Genomic DNA, 20,608 nt, shown 5'->3' on the forward strand with positions numbered 1-20,608 from the left:
CACCCCCCCACCCCCACCCACCCCCACCCACCCCCGCCAAAAGCGGCAGCGTTGACTTCTGGGCAAACGCAAAACAGAGGAGACTGTTTCTATTCTGCAAATTAAATTCCTCTTTGGCCCCTTCACTTGAAAGCAGATTAATCTCATTTCCAAGAACCAAAATACAAACCTTTGGCTCAAGCTGGCTTTTAGAAATGGTTTGTCACTGGTAGGTAAAGGACCCCAGGGGTGACAATGGAAAAGAATAAGAGAAGATGGTAAAACCAGTTAGGAGGGGAAAGTAGGACTAGAAAGTGAAATGTGCTTTGTTGTTACTTTTAAAAAAGTTGTGACATGAGAGCTATTGAGGGGCGCCTGGGTGGCTCAGTCGGTTGGGCATCAGGTTCTTCATATCTATTCGGGTCATGCTCTCAGGGTCATGAGATAGAGTTCCACTTCCCGCTCCGTGTTCATCGGGGAGTCTGCTGGGGATTTCCTCTCTCCCTCTGCCCCTCCCCCTTCTCTAAAATAAATAAATACATCTTAAAGAAAAAAGAACTATTACTTGCCCAGTATTTAGAGGTATAACAAAATCTTTTGTTTAAAACATAGTACCTGTCAGTTAAGCGTCTGCCTTTGGCTCAGGTCATGATCCCAGGGTCCTGGGACTGAACCCCACACCAGGCTCCCTGCTCACCGGGGAGTCTGCTTCTCCCTCTACCCTTCCCCCCTGCTCATGATCTCTCTCTCTCAGATACATAAATAAAATCTTTTAAAAAAGTTAAAAAAAATAAAATATAGCACCTGTGATAAAACTAATTGCCACTGGAATCTTTTTTTTCTGTAAAGATTACATTTTGGATAATTTCAGATTGGTAGAAAAGGCACAAAGATAGTACAGAGGGTTCGGTGTGCCCCTCACCCCATTTCAGTTTCCCAGATGCTCTCCCATTACTAAGGGACACTTGTCAAAACCCAGAAACCAACATTGGTCCCTTAATATTAACAAAACCCCAAACTTTGTTTGGATTTCACCAGTTTCCACATTAATGTCCTTTTCCTGTTCCAGGATCCAATCCAGGATACCACATTACCTTGTACTGGACTCTTTTTGAAGTAGTAGATTCAGGATTCCCAAAAGGGTAGAATTAATTATGTGTTATCCCATTGGTGCTATTGAAATCTAGACCTTCCTTTGAGTGTTGTTTGTTTTTAAAAAGAAATCAAATCAAAAGGACAAACCACTGGATTTGTCCCTTACAAGCAAGAGCTTGCTAGGGGAGGATTCAAATATGCATAGCATAATGTATACCAATTGTACCTCAATCAAGCATAAAAAAAAGAAAAAAATTTGTATGTCACATTTAAACACAAGGTTGCAAAATGCTTTGTCAATGATTGTTAAGGCAGCAGATCAATCTATATATTCCATGAGTCGAAGTCCACCTTTTAGAGAACCTCGATGACAGGGAATTTTAAATTCTAAAGCTACTTTACCCTTAATCTGAATCAGAAATCAGACCAGGACCCATAGATAAAATGATTCCAAATCATCGCTGGAGGGTCTGACCCCCTCAGAAAGTCCCAAGGGCTGGGGGAAAACTCCAGTGTCACTTTGGGCCTGGGGATGCCAACACCCCAGTGATGTCATATACAAACTGGGGCTTATCCTACCTGCAGGTCAAAGGTCCCTGGAGCTGATAAGAAGAGAAAACCTGCCAAGAGGCCAGAATTGTCTCCACTGAGGAGGAATGAATATGTCCATACTTCTGGCTGCCTTTGAAAAAGCAAGTGTCACAGAATAAAATAATTACATCATGTAGTACATATAATACAGGTCCACAATTCTTTTCTCTTTTTTAGATTTTATTTTTTATTGTTTTTAAAAGATTTTATTTATTTACTTGAGAGAGAGAGCATGAGTGGGAGGGAGGGACAGAGGCAGAGGGAGAAGCAGGTCCCCAACTGAGCAGGGAGCCCTACACGGGGCTCGATCCCAGGACCCGGGGATCATGACCTGAGCCGAAGGCAGACGCTTAACTGACCAAGCCACCCGGGTGCCCCTAAGGTTTTATTTTTAAGTAATCTCTACACCCAACATGCTGCTTGAACTCACAACCCTGAGATCAAGAGTCTCATGCTCTACGGACTGAGCCAGCCAGGTGCCCCCAGGTCCACAATTCAATCGACAGCTCCAAAATCTAAAGAGCTCTGGAAATTACAAATTCTTTCATAACTCATGGTCTGAATTAACACAAAGCTCTACAGAGTCTTTATTTATCCCATTAAATGTGAAATAGTTACAAGTTTCCCCTGAGACCAATAAATGGTTTGATTACAGGGTGCTGGCCCACACCATGCTGGAGGTTACCTGTACCTTATGACCTTTCTAAACCCCGAATGGCAAAAACATTTCTGGTCCAAGATCTCCAGGTAAGGTGTGCATTGCCTGTGCAGATAACCACTCCCATCTATTGAACGGTAACCCTGGATACTTAGCCCACCTTCCCTTCGCTCTCGAGTGGCAACTCCAGAGTGTGTAGTATGTGAGCTATAGGACCCTGAGAAAGTGCCCAGGAGGTACATGGCTGGCATGGGGGACCCCATGGGACAGATTTCACAATGTAACTCTGAGGTTAGGTTATCCATCAACAATGTCAGAGAAAGGCCTGGAAATCTATTCTATTAAGGATTTCACCAATTCCCCCACAAGGGAAGAGAAATCAAATGAGAGATATTCCAAAAAAGGGAAATTTGTTTGTCTCGGCTGGTAGTTGAGGTTCCTTTAGGGGAATCACCCCCGTTGGGGCCAGGAAAAGAAGGAAGCAAGTTCCCAGCTGCTAAGGACATCCTTGGACCCAGAATTGCCTTAGTAGGGTGGTGAAGTCGCCTGGGCTGATGGGTCATTTGGGGAAAGTAGGTGATTAGGACAGGGAAGATCTGGGCCCCTCTTTGGAGGGGAAATGGAGAGCCATGGCCTTGACAAGCCCCGGGACACTTAATGTGTCCTTGCCCCAGGCACTTACTGAACAGGACCTGCCTTCCTGGGCCACATGGCAGAGGAAGGCATGACGCAGCTTGGGATGACCCCAGGCACACTTAGGTTAACACAGCGTGGGCTTCCTGATCCTATCATCAGGCAGACCTTGGAGGCTGTGGTCAGCCACAAGGCTGGTTTAGAAGCCATAGGAAAGGGGACAATAGAGGGGAATTAGCTTCTCAGAATAATGTCTTTGGCTAACTTACACTCAGCTGAGCTCAGGCAATTTTGTAATCTGCTTGTAATTTGTACTCAACACACTTAGTAAAATAGCCATCTGGTTCACATAATATTCGATGCTATGTGGTTTGATGTGAGAAGACACTTTTACCAGCGGTTAAAGCCCTTCAAATTTTTCACCCTTGACAGAGAAGACAAAGAGACATGTGGTTATTATGTTATAACCACACAGTATCAAAGGTTACTTGGCTAAGTGTGAAAGTAACAGTAAGCACTGCGAACATCAAGAAACTCAGGAAACTATTCCTCGAAGCCTGATCACTTCCAGCACTGCTTAAAAATCAGAGAGGTCAAGGTCCTATGCTCTTTCGCATGCTGAAAAACCCTCTCAGGGTGGCAAGAAATCAGTCCCTGTCTCATTCTGAGACCGATGCATGCCAACGGCCCCAGTAACTTTACATCACCAAATATTTATTGAGAAATGATAAGGCACGTGACATTCCGCAGGGTATAAAATGATACCCCAGACTCTGCCTCCAGGGTCCTGCAACCCACAGGAGCATAGGACGGGAACACCAGTGATGCCAAGACAAGGCAGAGGAGGAGGGAGGCAAAAGCGATTCTTAGAAAGAGGAGGCTGGTCGGCAGGGTCAACGGCTGCAGGGGGGAGAGTGGGAGAGGTTGGACCAAAGCCCCAGGGGTAGGGTGGCTGGGGACAGCAGTGGCTTTGCGAGAGCTGCATGTGAAGCCAAATCAAGAGAGATTAACCAGTGAGTGGGTGTGAGGAAGCTGGGAGCAGTGTGGTGATGAAACGTGGGGGGAATGGGGGAGGTGAGCTGAGGAAGTGGGAGGGGCCAGAGGAAATTTGTGTTGATTTTTTTCAGGTAGGGAGACCTGAGCATGTGTATAGGTGAGGGGAAGGTGCCGGCAGAGGAGGGAGGAAAGATCAGGGGGGTGACAGTTGACCGCCTTGCTCTCTCTGTGCCCCGTGTGCAGACCTAGCGCCCAGCTCAACTGCGGGAGCACAGCAGATCATCACCTTTCCTGGCTTGAGGACGACTGTTTGACTTGTGTTTGTTCTATAATGAGAACATCTTCTTCTTTTTTAAACTCTATGCCCAATGTGGGGCTCAAACTCACAACCCCAAGATCAAGAGTCACATGCTCTACTGACTGAGCCCGCCGGCGCCCCCATAATGAAAACATCTTGGTATTTTACTTGTGAGGTTAAAAACAACAGCCGGGGGCATGGGGGCGGCTCAGTCGGTTGAGCCTCCGACTCTCGGTTTCAGATCAGGTCAGGATCTCAGGGTCATGAGACTGAGCCCCACGTCAGGCTCCGCGCTCTGCGGAGAGTCTGCTGGGGATTCTCTCTCCCTCTGCCCCTCTCCCTGCTCCTTCTCTCCCTGTCTCTCAAATAATAAATAAAATAAACATCTTCTTAAAAATTAAAAATAAAAATAAAACAACAGCCAGAACAAGCATTTGCTGAGGTCTGTCTTGGTTCCTGGAGGGGTTTAGGGCAAGTCATTAGCCAATGTTGTGGCTCAAATATACCCCGCTCTGGGTGTTACAGAAGACTGATGAAATCACTGAACTCTACCTCTGAAACTCATAATACACTGAATGTTAATTCACTGAATTTAAATTTAACAAATAAAATAAATGAAATACAATGTACCCTCAGGGTCTGGGTGTGCCAGGGACCAAGGCATTTCCTCAGAGAGGAGCGGACTTTCAATGTGGGAACTGGGCAAGTCCCTGGTAAACTGGCATGGGTTGGTTGCCCTTTCTTGTGCTCTGATTAAAGAAGGCACTCGGGGGCGCCTGGGTGGCTCAGTTGGTTAAGCGACTGCCTTCGGCTCAGGTCATGACCCTGGAGTCCCGGGATCGAGTCCCGGGATCGAGTCCCGCATCGGGCTCCCTGCTCGGCGGGGAGTCTGCTTCTCCCTCTAACCCTCCCCCCTCTCATGTGCTCTCTCTCTCTCATTCTCACTCTCTCAAAAATAAATAAGTAAATCTTTGAAAAAAAAAAAAAAAAAAGAAGGCACTCGGAAGTCAAGGCCTGTCCCGTCCCAGGGGACAATCTCAGGCTCTCTTAGCCATGTAGCATGTTACAGAGATGTGTGACGCGGCCCCTGGGTGCCAGGGGAAGAGGCTGGATTTTAAGACTGGTGAAGGTGGCACACGCCTAGATCAGGAGCTGTCTGCAGCTTCTCCTTTTGGAGTAGAAATTGAAACTTCCTTTGAGGTCCACTTGGAGGTCGAGGGCTAACCTCACGAGCCGCCCCTGACGTTGCATAGGTATAAGGCAGCTCCCCAAGGATTATGCCGATGGTGGTGGTGGGAGCTTGACAGGACCTTTTAGTCTAGACAGGGTCCTGGGGCTTAGGTGCAGCCGGTGAATGAAATTCGGAGATGCCTCCACCTGGATATGCAAACAGACTGATTAATTTACTGAGATGCCAAGGAGGCTTCTAGAAAGAGTGAGTGGGCCTCTCTACTCCTTTGCTTTGAAGTTCAGTGTCCCTGGAGTGCATCTGGATGGATGCAGGCAGAGGGAGCTCGACTGAGGCTAGTGGGAAAAGGAACATCAGAGCTCTGGGGTTCGGAACTGTGGGCCCAGAGCCTAAGCCATTTGGGAGGAATGTTAGCCTGTGAGGGACTTGGCCATCAATGAATGATGGGGTGCCTTCCAAAGTGAGCAGCTAAAGCACTCTTCATAACAGCCCCGACGTGGTGACAAGCCAAATGTCCAACAACTTAGGAATGGGTCAACAAACCATGGTATATCCACTTCACAGAAATTATTCAGCAGTTAAAAAAACAAAAAAAAAGAAGTGCTAATACACGCTACCACATGGATGAGCCTTGAAAACCCTGCGCTCAATGAAAGAAATCAGTCCCAGAATGTCAACACGTGGTATGATTCTCTTTCTGTGAAATATCCAGAACAGGGAAACCGATAGATGGAAAATAGGTGACTAGATGCCAGGGGCCAAAAGGCAGGAAATGGGGAGCGACTGCTAGTGGGTACAGAACATCACTTTCAGGGTCCCACAAGGGTGTCCCCTAGGGTCATGCAGTTTAATCCCTGTGTGCCCATCATCCATCCACGTCCTTTATGCTTCAAGACCAGATATTTGGGAAGCAGTCTCTGAGGCCGGGGCAGGGTGAGGAGGGGGAACCCAGGCAGAAGCAGCCAGAGGAGGATCACATAGTCGGGGTTCTCAGAGCCCTTAGTCCCCTTTGCCCAAATGTGGGTATTTTGGGTCACAGGGCTGGTTGTTGCCCCGGGGTTTTGGTTTCCTGTCTCTTGGCAAGCTTCGGTTTGCCATCCTGTTGTGCGAGGTGGAGAGAGTCATAGCTGGGGGCGTAGGAAGCCTAGACCCGGCCCAGCTCAGTGTTTGTGATTCTGGCTGCACTTTAGAAACACCTGCGTGTGTTTAAAGACTAGCAATGCTCAAGGCTTGTCCCTAGAGCCTCTGGGTCAGCTGGGGAGGAGGGTGTGGTGGGATGGCCCTCCTTGACCATGCAGCCAGGATGAGGACCCCTCTTCTGCAGAAAACGATATTACGCAATAGATCATAGAATATCCAGGCAAAAATGGAAGGGAAGAGTGTTAGAGAGACATAGTGGGTAGTAATTAAAATAAACATTATGTTACTTTCCTGGATTTTGTGATCTCCAGGATGGTTTTGTTGTTGTTGTTGCTGCTGCTTTTTTGTTTTTTAAATATTTTATTTATTTATTTGACAGAGAAAGTGAGAGAGCACAAGCAGGGGGGAGCAGCAGAGGGAGTGGGAGGACCAGACTCCCTGCTGAGCAGGGAGCCCTACATGGGACTGGATCCCAGGACCCTGAGATCATGACCTGAGCCAAAGGCAGACGCTTAACAGACTGAGCCACCCAGGCACCCCGATATCAGGATACTTGACCTTTTCTGAGATTTGTGGCTTGTGATTTTATTTTCTCCTTCCACATATTCACTTTCATACCTAATTTTGTATTCTTTTTCTTAAAGAGGGACTCCCAGCATTGTTTAAGGTTTATGCCCCACAAGACTTGGATCTGCCCCTTGGCTAAAGGCTCACAGGTTCAGGTAAACATTTTTGGTAAGAATCCTTCATAGTTTTACATCACATCACTGCTTCTGTAAAGCTGGGTGTCTCACATTTAGTGATGATGAATAATTTAGGGTGGTGACGGCCGGACCTGTCCAGTGTAAAGATCCATTTTTCCCATTGGAGTTAGTAAGCAAACAGTGAAGTAGTATGTTGTCTCTGTGTAACTATTCTGTCTCCCAACTTTTCAGGGAATGGCTTTAACGTCCATTGATGAACCTTTCCTGAATCTGTTCTTCCACCGGGAGTTGCAAAAATGCTAATTTTATGATTGTTTCATGAATTTTGCCATTATTGGCTGGAATTCTTCTATGAAGAAAACCTTCCCTAATAAATTTCACAGGTGATATTAATGTCAACCCACCAGTTTAGAAGCATTGACCCAGGCCAACAGACCCATTTACAGGTAAGAAATACTGAGGTTCAGGGAGGTAAAAAGATTTGCTGAAATCACACGGTCACTAGCAATAAAAGGCTACTTTTTTTTTAAGTACCAAAAAAGAAAAATCTTTATTTTGAAACGACTCTGCAACACCAGAGCAGGGCATCATAAACTGTCACTGTTTTATAACACCTGTCGACATTTCCTAGAACAAGACACAGTGTGGGAAATAGGACCAGTCTTTGGGAAACATTCGAAGGCTTTCCATTTCAGCCAGGAACTAAATTAACTAACTCCCTGTTGTCTCACTGCAATTACTTAGCATGGCTCTTAGCATGGAAGTTCTGGCTAATAAAGATAAGAAATAAAGAAGAGGTATTATCAGAAATAAGAATATAAAATCATCACTGTCTGTATATAGTGTAATCGTTTTTCTAGAACAGGAGTTCTCAAACCTTTTGGTCTCAGGACCCCTTTACGGAACTCTTAAAATTTGCTGAGGACACCAAACAACTTTTGTCTATGTGGGTGATATAGATATAGATATTTCTCATACTAGAAATTAAGACTGAGAAAAAAATTTGTTTATTTATTTATTTTTAAAAGATTTTATTTATTTATTTGAGAGAGAGAGAATGAGAGATAGAGAGCACGAGAGGGAAGAGGGTCAGAGGGAGAAGCAGACTCCCTGCTGAGCAGGGAGCCCGTTGCGGGACTCGATCCAGGGACTCCAGGATCATGACCTGAGCCGAAGGCAGTTGCTTAACCAACTGAGCCACCCAGGCGCCCGAGAAAAAATTTAAAATATTTACTTATTAATTAATTCAAAAGTAACAAAACAATTACATGTCGATGCAACTCTTTAAATGAAAAACATTACATTTTCTCAAACAAAAAAGGCATTTGGTGAGAAAAGTGTTTTTCTTTTGCAGCTTTATAAATCTCTTTAACCTGTGGTCTACTGGCAGGCTCTGCACTCAGCAGATGCAACATCACACACTGCAGTTACTAGAAAATTCCACTGCACACTTGTGAGTGAATGAGAGTGAAAAAGGCAAATAACCTTTTGGTATGATTGTGAAAATAAATAATTTTGACCTTGCAGACCCCCTGAAAAAGTTCCTGGGACCACACTTTGGGAACTGCTGTTCTGGAACATTTGAGAGGCTGAGCTAAACGTTTTGCTAGTATCATTTACCTTGGTAAAGTGGCTGGATACATGATAAATATAGGAAAACCAGTCATTTTCCCACATATCAGTTTCTCTGCAATGTCCTATGTCCACTCGTGCCTGTATGTGTGTGTGTTTGTGTGTGTCCCCATTGTGTTACCTTTACAGCAAATCTGAAATCTCAACAATCCACAGGTTCTTTTGGCTTATGTTGCTGGGAGGCCTGGCTTTTCAAGGGTTTCTTTTCCCTTGGCGTTCCTTCAAGAGCTTCTGGATGGGGAAAGAAGGGCAGACAGGATGGGAAAGCAGAAAAGGAGGGTCCTCACATATCGTCAGAGCTGTGCTTGCCGCACGCAGCCCTACCATGTGGTGTTCTCCCTCCCTTCAAGTCGTCTCCCCCAGCTGAGCTGCTCGCACTGCTGCTGACATCCCAGACCTCTTGGCCAGGCCTTTCAGAGAGCTTCCCCACAGTCTCTCTGCGCTGCTTGATCTTCCCATGCTCTCTGAGCACTGGGGGAAGCAGGTGACTGAGAGAGGTTGGCCCAAGTGAAAGTCAGGAGGGGTGCCTTCTTAGTTTTCAGACTCTGCCACCCTATTTGTCACCCTGGCCCACTAGCCAGACCTCTGTGTTCATGGAGAGTTTCTCAAAGGGGCAGGGTTTCCTCTCCCTCCAGCTCAGCTCCCTTCCAGGAGCCGCCATCTGAGGGGAGGATATACACAGTTGGGTCCCTGGGCCTCATGTGAATTGGTCGGTACAACCACTTACCCTAAAAGCAATCAGAAACATTGGCAAAATTGGAGAAGTAGAGAAGTCAGCAGTGCCAGGAAGACGGGGGGGAGAACAAGTAAGGAGAGGGCAGGTCGATGTAAGGATGTCCTTCAGAGCATAAAGGGAGACCCAGTCCCTTCCAAGGGACGTGTGGCTCTGTGGCTAAATCTAAAAAGGGTGTTTTTTAGCCCCTTCTTTCCCAAAGCTGTCAGCATTTTCAGTGTCATCCAAATTTATAGGAAAAAACTTGCGGGGCACCTGGCTGTCTCAGTCGGAAGAGTGTGCGACTTTTGATCTTGGGGTCGTGAGTTTGAGCCCCATGTTGGGTGGAGAGATGACTAAAAATAAATAAATAAACGAACTTAAAAAAAAAGGTAAGAAAAAACCTGTCACCTTTGTAAACAGAAACAGAGCTGTGTTTTTTTAGAGATTATTTTCTGTGCCCATCAGGATTTTGTCTGCGGTCCTACTTCCCAAGTGTCTACGAACTTTGTCCGGCTTATGTTGAAATACGGTGGAGCCTGGTCTTGTCTCAGCTCTGTAATTCTCTCTCGTTTGGATGTTTCTCATGAAATAGAAATATTTTTGCATATTAACACCTCATTTATTGCCCAATTTATTTTTATTTTTTTAACACGGTACTTTATTTTTTTTTAATTTTTTAAAAGATTTTATCCATTTATTTGTCAGAGAGAGAGAGAGGGAGAGCAAGCAGAGGGAGAAGCAGGCAGAGGGAGAAGCAGGCTCCCCACTGAGCAAGGAGCGTGACGCAGGGCTCTATCCCAGGACCCTGGGATATGATCTGAGCTGAAGGCAGATGCTTAACTGACTGAGCCACCCAGGCATCCCTGCCCAATTGATTTTTAAAACATAGCTTCATTAGGTATAATTTATATATCACAAAACACCCATCTTAAGTGTACAACTCAATAATTCCTAGTAATTTTATAGAGTTGTGCAACCATTGTAACAATCCAGAACATTTGCCAGTTTTCGTTTAACTCTTAAAACCACCTTAAGTACAATTAGCATTAGAGAAAATATGGATGTCTACTTAAAAAAAAAAACAAACCCTGAAATTTGAAAGTATTTTTTTTTAAGATTTTATTTATTTGAGAGAGAGAGTGAGAAACAGAGCACAAGGGGGTGGGGCAGAGGGAGAGGGAGAAGCAGACTCCCTGCTGAGCAGGGAGCCTGACAGGGGGCTCAATCCCAGGACCCTGGGATCATGGCCCAAGCCGAAGGCAGATGCCCAACCGACTGAGCCACCAGGAGCCCCTGAAAGTATTTTTAAAGTGGTGTGTTTTTTTTTTCTTTTAGTGGCAGTAGGTCAACCTAGCCAATTGAACTCTTATTTTAATGAATCTCTCAACTGTTCAATAATTTATCAACCATGTGATGGTTAATTTTATGTACCAACGTAGTGAGAGAGGTTATGTTTTTTGCCCGAGTTCACACAGCCACTAGGTGGTAGAGCTGAAATTTGAAGCTATCCCTTTGAGACACTGTTTAGTGCCTAATTGTAAAACTTAGCATTGTACCACATCAACAAGAAGTACTTGGTGATAATTCTAAATTATTTATTCCCATGCTCTAGGATGGTGAGCTCAATAATTTCATTTTTCTTATGGCAGTTAAATTTTTGCTTTTTAAGTTCCACGCTTGAAAAAAAATAAGTGTCCCTGCATGAGAGGAAGTGTAACTAGATATTGCATGCTTCGTCAAGGGGAAATTTTTGAAGTAACAGACACTATACATTTGAGGAAGTGGGTTAACAGGCTTAAGGGCCAAATATCGACCAATGGAGAATCATAGAAATTTGCATTTCTCCATTATAATAGTTTAGAACCAAAGGAACAACACTGACAGTGTTACACATCCTACATTTGCAATCAGTCTAGGTCAATGATGCTTGAACTTGGTAATGAATTGACCTGCACAATGTGGGACACACAATACACATGCCAGGGGTTGGTAGGATGAATGAATGCACTCAGCCTTCTTGTTTTTTCAACTTCCTTTCCCTGAAATGACAAACAGCAACGGGACTGGGAAGACCCAGGCTTCAGTTCATGCATTTACTGTTGATGATTATCATCGTAAAGATGTGTGTTACAGGAAGTGGATACCAGTCACAGCTGGTACAGGGCCAGTTACAGAAAGGAAGGTTTAGGGCACAACCCCAGTCTAGTTTTAGAGGAAAACAAATACACAAGACTGATGCTTCATTTCCAATTCTTCTCTTAAAAAAAAAAAAAAATCAAACCTCATTTATGATTTTCCATCCAATTATAATTTTAATGAAATCAAATGAATCCTTCCTGGTCAGGGTAACCATGTGCTTGAACCATGTAAGTAATTGGTCATTTAAGATGAATTCTCCCACCTTCTAAGCCTATAGACTTGTTGACCACACCATGTAGACATGGCTAGGTTCTCTGCTCAGCATATGATGACGTTGAAATCAAAGTGTTGGCTGGACTGAGTTCTCATCTGTAGGCTCTGGAGGGGGCGGGGAGATCCTCCTCAAAGCTCGTTCTCGTTGGCAGAATTCAGTCCTTCAGGACTGAGGACCTGAACCTTATTTACATGTTGACTCTCAACCAGTGGCTACCAGCCACCCAAATTCCTTGTGTGTGGCTCCCTGCATCTTCAAGCCAGCAAAAGGTGTGCTGAATCCTCACGCTTCAAATTTCTGACTTCCTCTTCTGAGATGAGCCAGGGAAAACTCTAAGCTCTGAAAGGGCTCCTGTGATTAGGTCAGGCCCAAACTCCTTATCTCAAGGTCAACGGTGCTATCTAATCTAATCTAATCATGGGAGTAAAATCCATTATATTCACAAACCTGGGGATTATACAAGCTGTTGACTCCATTGTGGGAGTATTGGGCACCATCTCTGAATTCTGCCAACCACACCCGGCCTCAAGAATGATCTGGCCATGGCCAATCTTGTTTCATCTTGCTGCAGAATGGGTTCCCTGGGAAGCAGGCTCAGAGACGAAGGGAAGCTAGCAGGAAGTTTAGTGGGAGTGTTGGCAGGATCGACTCTGTGCAACGGAGGGCTCTGAAGCTGGGATGGTCCTTCAGAGGTATTCCAAGGGGGGGCAACCCCGTGGGGCATGGCCAAGACCCTGGATGTGGGCTGCCCCAGGCAGGGATTCACCGGGGGCTCTCCCTGAAGATATGACAGTGGCAGGGTATGTCTTGGCAACACTTCAGGAGGTGAGGGAAGGAACTCTTCATTTCTGATCGGCGCATTACACTGACTGCATTGCACTATGGTTCCGAGCCTCTCTGGTGCATCCAGTATGATTTTGAGGTAGAGTCCAGATATCCTATCATTTCATCTATAAACAGTTCCCTATTGCTTCCTCTGTAGACATTTCACTATGTGTCATTGTAAGCAAAAAGCGAGGGGCCCCCAGAAAAAAGAAAGACGAGATCCAGCGTTAGTGACAACAGAGAAATCATTTTAGGCCCCCGCCTGTTTCCCCCCTCCTCCCCAAGTGATCTGTGCCCCATTGATCCCAGCCCCCTTCCTGCAGAACTTCCTAGGAGGTGTCAGAATTACAAAGAAATGCACACACCTCAGTAGTTAAGGATTAGCTCCCCGGAAGGAAGGGAATGTAAAACCTACCAGTCTCTACCAGGTCAGGAAATAGCCCAACCAGATGGGAAACAAGAGATCAGTGATAAGAACTCCCAGTGCTATAGTAAAAGTGAGCAAACCCTGGGATCCTTACCCAGGATAATGAGCCCAAGACCGCGTCCCACATAGACAGCTGTCAGAGCGGGCCCAGAGCCCCTTCTCCTTGTCCAATAGTTACTGCTGCTTCATTGTAATGTTAAAATCTCCACCTGGGGAGGAGCACAAGCCTCCCTCTCAGAACATAATGTATATATAGGCATGTTTCCTTAAGATGTGCGAGTGACCCTACGCCCTCTACACAGGGTGACAAAACTCCCCTAACCCTAAATAAAAGGAACTCACTCACCCCTGTTCCAGGAGTCATAGCCGTGGAAGTTTTTCCCCGTGATTTCATTATTTGCTGCAGATAAAGTGTCCTTTGTGTGATGACTCCACCCGACGTGGTCCCTACATGTGACTCACCAAGGAACCAACTCATGTGAGTTCCATCACGTCTTCAAAATCCACAGAACTGTGATGTGATCTCACCCCAAAATAAATTAGTATTTCATACGATAAAAATGCAGTCAGTGCTAAAACTTCTTACTGTCTCATAAGTGTCACAACTCTCCCTCTCACCCTGCTTTTCTCCTTCTCCGAAGTTTGCTTGTTTAAATCAACATGCAAAATTGATGAACTGTCTCTTTTTTTCCTTGCACTTGACTTGTTAAGGAGAGCAGATCCCTTGCTCACGGGCTGGACTTTGCTCATTGTATCCGCAATGCTGTCATATGGCAGGTTTCTCTGTTCCTCGTGTTTCCTGTCAGTTGGTCGTTCATTGGATCTAAGGTTTGATCATATCAGGACTGATTTTTTGGCAAGACTACTCCAAAGATGGTGACATACTCCTCTATCATGAAGTGCATAAGGTTGGGGAGTGATGTCGTTCTGGAATGTGGGTGAGGTCTGAAGCCATTGGCCAAGAAAGAATTCTTGGGACGTCTTTGGTGCAAAAAGGTGATTTTATGAAAGCCCGGGGGGACACAACCCGTGGGCAGAAAGAGCTGCTGCCTGGGGGTGGGGGGTGTGAGGGGTGACTGATTATATACTTGGGTGTTGGGAAGGTAAGGATGAAGGGAGGTGTCCAAAAGGACTTTCATCTGCTAAAGAAGGCCCTCCGGATACTGGAGGCCTGGCTCTTGTCACGTTAAGGTTGTTTTTTTCTTCTAGTAAAGCAGTAACACTGAGACAGCTGAGAGCTTTCTGGAAGCATGTCACACTCTGCCCACCTCAGGTCCTTGTCAATGGGCTGCAGGTCATAAAGAAACCTAATTTTGTATCCTTTCCCTTCTTGCCTCTGGTTCCCACATCACTCATGGAGGGGAGGGTGATGTGGGGGCTCCAGGAAATTGAGTTATGGGTCTCTAGAAGTTAGACTATTGATAAGAACGGTTTTTCCTTGTCAATCACTAAGATTCTACTGGTAAACTGAGGGAGACTCCTGCCTTGCAGGACTGTGATCTCTACTAGTTAACTGTTTGTTTTTCCTTCCCTTTGCTTTAGGGCAGCCAGGAGTGCTTGAGGAATGTGACACGTACCCCACCTGGGAGTGTTTGGGGGGTGGAGGTTGCGAGGTGTCACCCTGTGCTTTGTCCCAGCTTGCCTTCTGCTCCCTCATCAGGTAGTTGTCTTCTTTTGTGATGTTAGCAGCTGTTGATGCTTAACATCTGACCAGAAATAAGTTTTGATGAAGGTTCACTCAGTAGCTTCTGACCTGTAGCTCAGAATTCAAAGACTCAAGTGGCAGTGACTCAGCAAACCTCTGACGAGGAGTTTCCTCCCGTCGCAAAGCATCACCCCATCATATGGAAAGCAAGGTCAGAGAACGTGTGGGACTCTGTCTTTTATCAGGCAATAAGTAACATACATTCGCACCTACCTGCACTAATGGAAGGAAGCAGCTCCAGCCATTTCCTCAAGAGATGTATTTCTAATGAAATTTTACTTTTTTTTTTAAAGATTTTCCTGTGTCTTTAATAGGGCTTAATAATGTTATAAGTGAGTCCTATCCACCAATTGGTGCATGTTTTATCCACTTATTTTTTTTAAAGTAATCTCTACCCCCAATGAGGGCTTGAACCCACGATCCCAAGATCAAGCATCACAAGCTCTGATGAGGGAAAAGAGCAGAAGCTGACACCCCACAACCCCCACAACATGAAGATACAATTAAATGTCCTTATAACCTGCAGCTCATTGACAGATACTTGAAGAGGACAGAGTGTAATGTTCCTCCTGGAAGCTCCCAACTATCTTCATGTTAACGCCTTACCAGCAGGGTAAACAACCTTCACTTGACAATGGCAAGGCCTCCTGGTATCCTAGGAGTCTTCTTTAACATATCAAAGTACTTTCTTGAAACCTCCCTTTTTCCTTACCTCCCCCAACCCTCTAGTATATCATCAGCCACCCCTCACAACCCCAGGACAGCAGCTCTTTCTGCCCACGGGTGAGCATGGGGACACATGCTTTAATAAACCACCATTTTGCACCAAAGACATCTCAAGAATTCCTTCTTGGTAGTCAGTTCTGGACCTCACCCCACCCAACCTCATCTGTATTCCAAAACCCCATCAGTTCCACCAGGCACCCCTGAAACTTTGTTTCTTACGCTTAGAAATGATGCATCAAATGTTGTGAGCTAGTTAGGGTTTGATCAAGTGTATATTACTAATAATGGCAATGATAATTCAGTCCAGGAGAAAGTTGTGTTGTTGTTCTTAATTTGTAAAACTTATTTATTTATTTAAGATTTATTTATTTATTTATTTGAGACACAGAGAGAGCATGCTCTTTCCCTCACTGTCTCTCTCTCTCTCTCAAATAAATAAATAAATAAATAAATAAATAAATAAATAAAATTTTAAAAAAATGTGTAAGGGAGTATATGGACTTCAAAAATCCTTCTAGGGGACACACAGGCAAAATGTTTAAAACACCACTGTCTTCCTAACGTTCAATTTATTTATTTATTTTTTATTTATTTTTATTTTTTTAAGATTTTTATTTATTTGAGAGATAGAAAGCACGAGAGGGAAGAGGGTCAGAGGGAGAAGCAGACTCCCTGCTGAGCAGGGAGCCCGACGTGGGACTCGATCCCGGGACTCCAGGATCATGACCTGAGCCGAAGGCAGTCGCTCAACCAACTGAGCCACCCAGGCGCCCCCTACGTTCAATTTAACCATCCTTCTTGTCAGCCTAAACACTGGCATTTCTGTTTCTTCACTATCTAAGAAGAATGGGGAAGTACTTGTTTTGCATTCATATCAACGAAAGCCTGTGTGACTAACTGCATGCTTGCTTTCAAAAGAGATTTACATATAATAAATCTTGTAATAAGACATGTCTATACTTGTATTCTGGGCAGCTCAAATAATGGCGGAGAAGAGAACAGATCCCCAGTAGAGAAAGGAAGAAAGAATGTATCAGGAACCGAAGATGGAGTGGTGACTGTAAGTCTGCCCTAAATTTCTGTTTTATTAAGTAATGGCAGGGCACCTGGGTGGCTCAGTAGGTTAAACGTCTGCCTTCTGTTCAGGTCATGATCTCAGGGTCCTTGGATTGAGCCCCACATCGGGTTCCCTGCTCAGTGGCGAGTCTGCTTCTCCCTTTTCCTCTGCACCTCCCCCTGCTTGTGCTCTCTCTCTCAAATAAATGAATAAAATAAAAATAAAATCATGACTGTTTTTCATTGATTAGCCTTTAATCTTGAAATATCTAAGTTTGTTTCGTCTCTATTTCAACTCACTTTGTGTATGATTCAGATGATTTTCCCAAATCTGACTCTTAAATCCCACTGTCAGAAAGAAATAAAATACAAAGAATGTCCCATAAAAGAACATGTAATAATGTGAAGGTTTGCTCTTCATCAATAAAAGCCAAAATATGGACAACTAGACTTGCAAAATTGCAACACTGTGATTGAAATCTTTGAAATAAAAAAAATCACACAAGAATTCTAAATCCTCATTTCCAAAACATAGATAATTCTTTTTTTTCAAAAAAAAAAAAACTGTGGTAAAAACGCATAGCATAAAACTTACCATCTTAACTATTTTTAAATGTACAGCTCAGGGGTGTTAACTATATTCATGTTGTTGTACAACAGAGCTCTAGAACTTCTTCATCTTGCAAAAGTGAAACTCTGTACCTATTGAACAGCAATTCCTCATTTTCCCCTCCCCATAGCCTCTGACAACCACCATTCTTTGTTTCTTTCTTTCTTTTTTAGTAATCTCTACACCTCAATGTGGGGCTCGAAATTATGACCCCAAGATCAAGAGTTGGATGTTCTATGGACCGAGCCAGTCAGGCACCCCCCCATTCTTTGTTTCTATTAGTCTGACATTTTTAGAGACTTCCTATGAATGGAATCCTAGAGTATTTTGTCTTTCTGTCACTGGTCTATTTCACTTAGTGTAATGTCCTCAGGTACATCCATGTTGTAGCATGTGACAGGATTTCCTTTTTAAAGGCTGAATAATATTCCATTGCATGTATATACATTTTCTTCATCTATTCATCCATCAGTGGACATTTAGGTTGCTTTTATCTCTTGGCTATTGCGAATAATACTGCAATGAATGTGGGTGTGCTCTCTGTCTCCAAGATCCTGTTTTCAATTCTTATGGATATAGACATAAAAGTGGGATTACTAGATTAGATGGTAGTTCTATTTTTAATTTTTTGAGGCATCTCCCTACTGTTTTCCATAGCAGTTGCATCATTTTACATCCTGCTTTAAAGAAAACCACAGGCCCCAGATGGTGTCACTTAGGTTAAGGCCCCAAGCCAGTAAATCAAGACTTAATGTCTAACCAGACTACAGTTTCAACCACCTAGAAATGTAACCTTTAACTGGTCAACATGGGAATTTCCAGGTCCGTACTAGGAAATTTATTGATAGACCCATTCTATTCCCCATCGGAGGGCAACCTTGCCTACAGCAATGGATTCTTTGCTAATAATTTCCTTTTCTCCACTTCCTCTCTACCTTTAAAAACTTTTCCTTTTCTGTAGCCCTTTGGAGTTCCCTTCTACTTGCTAGATGGGATGCTGCCCAATCCATGAATTGATTAAGAAAACCAATTAGATCTTTAAAGTTTACTTGATTGAATTTTTTTGGTATTTAACAATCCTCACCAACAGTGCCCAGGTTTCCAATTTCTCTGCATCCCCATCAACACTTGCTGACTTCTGTGGTTTTGATAGTGGCTATCCCAATGGATGTGAGGTGATATGTCATTGTGGTTTTGATTTATGTTTATCTAATGGTTAGTGATATTATACATCTTTTCTTATGCTTGTTCATTATTTGTATATCTTTGGAGAAATGTCTATTCAAGTCCTTTGTCCACTTTTTAATCAGGTTACTTTTATTGTTCTTGTTGAGTTGTAGTTCTTTATATATTCTGGATATTAACCTCTTAACAGATACATGATTTGCAAATATTTTCTTCTTTCTGTTGACTGCTTTTTCACTTTGTTGATTATTTCCTCTGATGTGCAGACATTTTTAAGTTTGATGACGTTCGATTAGTCAATTTTTTTGTTACCTGTGCTTTTGGTGTCATATCTCCAAAAAATCACTGCCAAATCCAATGTCATGAAGCTTTTCCCTTATGTTTTCTTCTAGAATTTTTATAGTTTTAGGTTTTGTGTTTAGGTCTTTAATCCATTATGAGTTGGTATATGGTGTAAGGTAAGGGTCCAACTTCATTTTTTTGCGTGAGGATATCCAATTTTCCCGATACCATTTATTAAAGACACTAATCTTTCCCTGTTGTGTGGTCTTGGCACCTTTGCTGAAGATCATTTGGCTATGCAAGGGTTTATTTCTGGGCTCTCTATTCTGTCCCATTGGTTTCTATGTCTGTTTTTAAGCCCAAATGCATTTTTTTAATTAACATAGTTTTATAACATGTTTTGAAGTTGGGAAATATGAGGCCTCTAACTTTATTCTTTTTTGAGATTATTTTGCTATTTGGGGTCCTTTGAGATTCCAAATAAGTTTTTGGATTTTTTTCTATTTCTACAAAAAATGCCTTGGGATTTGATAGGGACTGCATCAGTTCTGTAGATCACTTTAGGTGGCATGGGACATATTAACCACATATAAAATCTTCCAATCCATAAACACAGGATTTAATTATGTCTTTCCATTTATTTATGTCTTCTTTAATTTCTTTCAGTAATGTTTTATAATTTTTGGTATATAAATCTTTTACCTCCATGCTTAAGTTTATTCCTAAGTATTTTATTATTTTGATACTATCATAAATGGAATTGTATTCTTAAATTCCTTTTCAGATCATTCATTGTCTGTATATAGAAATGTGACCAATTTTTGTGTATTGATTTTGTATCCTCCAACTTTGCTGAATTTGTTAGTCCTCCTTAAATTTAACACTGGAAATATAAACCTTTCATGGGGAATTTTATTTCATTTAAACTTTGCTGGATCATTATTTGGTAATACAATAGATGACATTCTCAGCCATTATTCTATAGAAAATAAAGAAACTTTTTTGTAGTCATGTCTTTTATTTATTCTTTCATTGACTGATATGAATTGAGTGCCTACATATTCCAGGCACCATGCTTGGATCTGGGTTTATACTGATAAATAAAGCATGCTTGGTGTCTGCCTCTTCGAGTAGATTCTAGTAACCAAACAAATAAAAACAATGACAAATTGTGATAAGAACTGTGAAGAAAATGGTCCAGGAGTCAAGTCAGGGACCATAGAGAGGTCTCTTTGGGGAGGTGACATGAAAGCTCAGGCCTGGAAGATGGAGACCACTGGTGAGGATGGGTGGGGAGGGACAGTGGGGCCACCATCAGGGGAGAGACCTCTTGTTTACAGGAGTTTCCAGAAACAAAAAGGAGGTAAATACAGCTTGAGTGTAGTAGGTGAGGAGAAAAAGAGGAGGTGGAGGTAGGAAAGGTCATGCCTTTTGCAAAGCCTGAGGAGGAATAATATTGGATTGTTGTTTAGCAAAGGAACATTCATAGGGTATTTCAAAGTCAATCGGTTGCTTTCTATATGCAGATGAGTGGATGGCTAGATGAGCCCTCTCCAATGTTTTACCATGCTCTCAACCATGCTCAGACAAAACAGAGCAATTCTTGGCTTGAACTCTCTGGGGAGCACCTAAACTATAGATGTGTTGTGTGATTGGGAGGAAAGAGATGCCAGGTGGTGAAAATGAAGGACCTAACTCATGTTCCTCCTCTATTAGAAAGCTCTCCCACGTGCCACGCAGTCAGAAAGT

At 43.4% G+C, this 20,608-nt stretch overlaps 1 long non-coding RNA gene across 2 annotated transcripts; it reads left to right on the forward strand.

Moving 5' to 3' along the window:
* Positions 1-6,585: 6,585 nt before the first annotated feature.
* LOC112824205 (uncharacterized) lies at positions 6,586-19,849 on the forward strand. 2 transcript variants are annotated; one of them, XR_012377684.1, is made up of 4 exons: positions 6,586-7,301; positions 7,515-7,729; positions 8,638-13,773; positions 16,702-19,849. It is a non-coding gene; the product is annotated as an uncharacterized lncRNA (long non-coding RNA). The 2 variants fall into 2 exon arrangements; XR_003208356.2 differs by having other exon boundaries at positions 6,586-7,729.
* Positions 19,850-20,608: the final 759 nt, after the last annotated feature.

Source organism: Callorhinus ursinus, unplaced genomic scaffold, assembly GCF_003265705.2.
Source record: "Callorhinus ursinus isolate GAN/ISIS: 27379988/994484 unplaced genomic scaffold, GSC_fseal_2.0 scaffold1, whole genome shotgun sequence".
In the NCBI taxonomy this organism is placed as follows: Eukaryota; Metazoa; Chordata; class Mammalia; order Carnivora; family Otariidae; genus Callorhinus; species Callorhinus ursinus.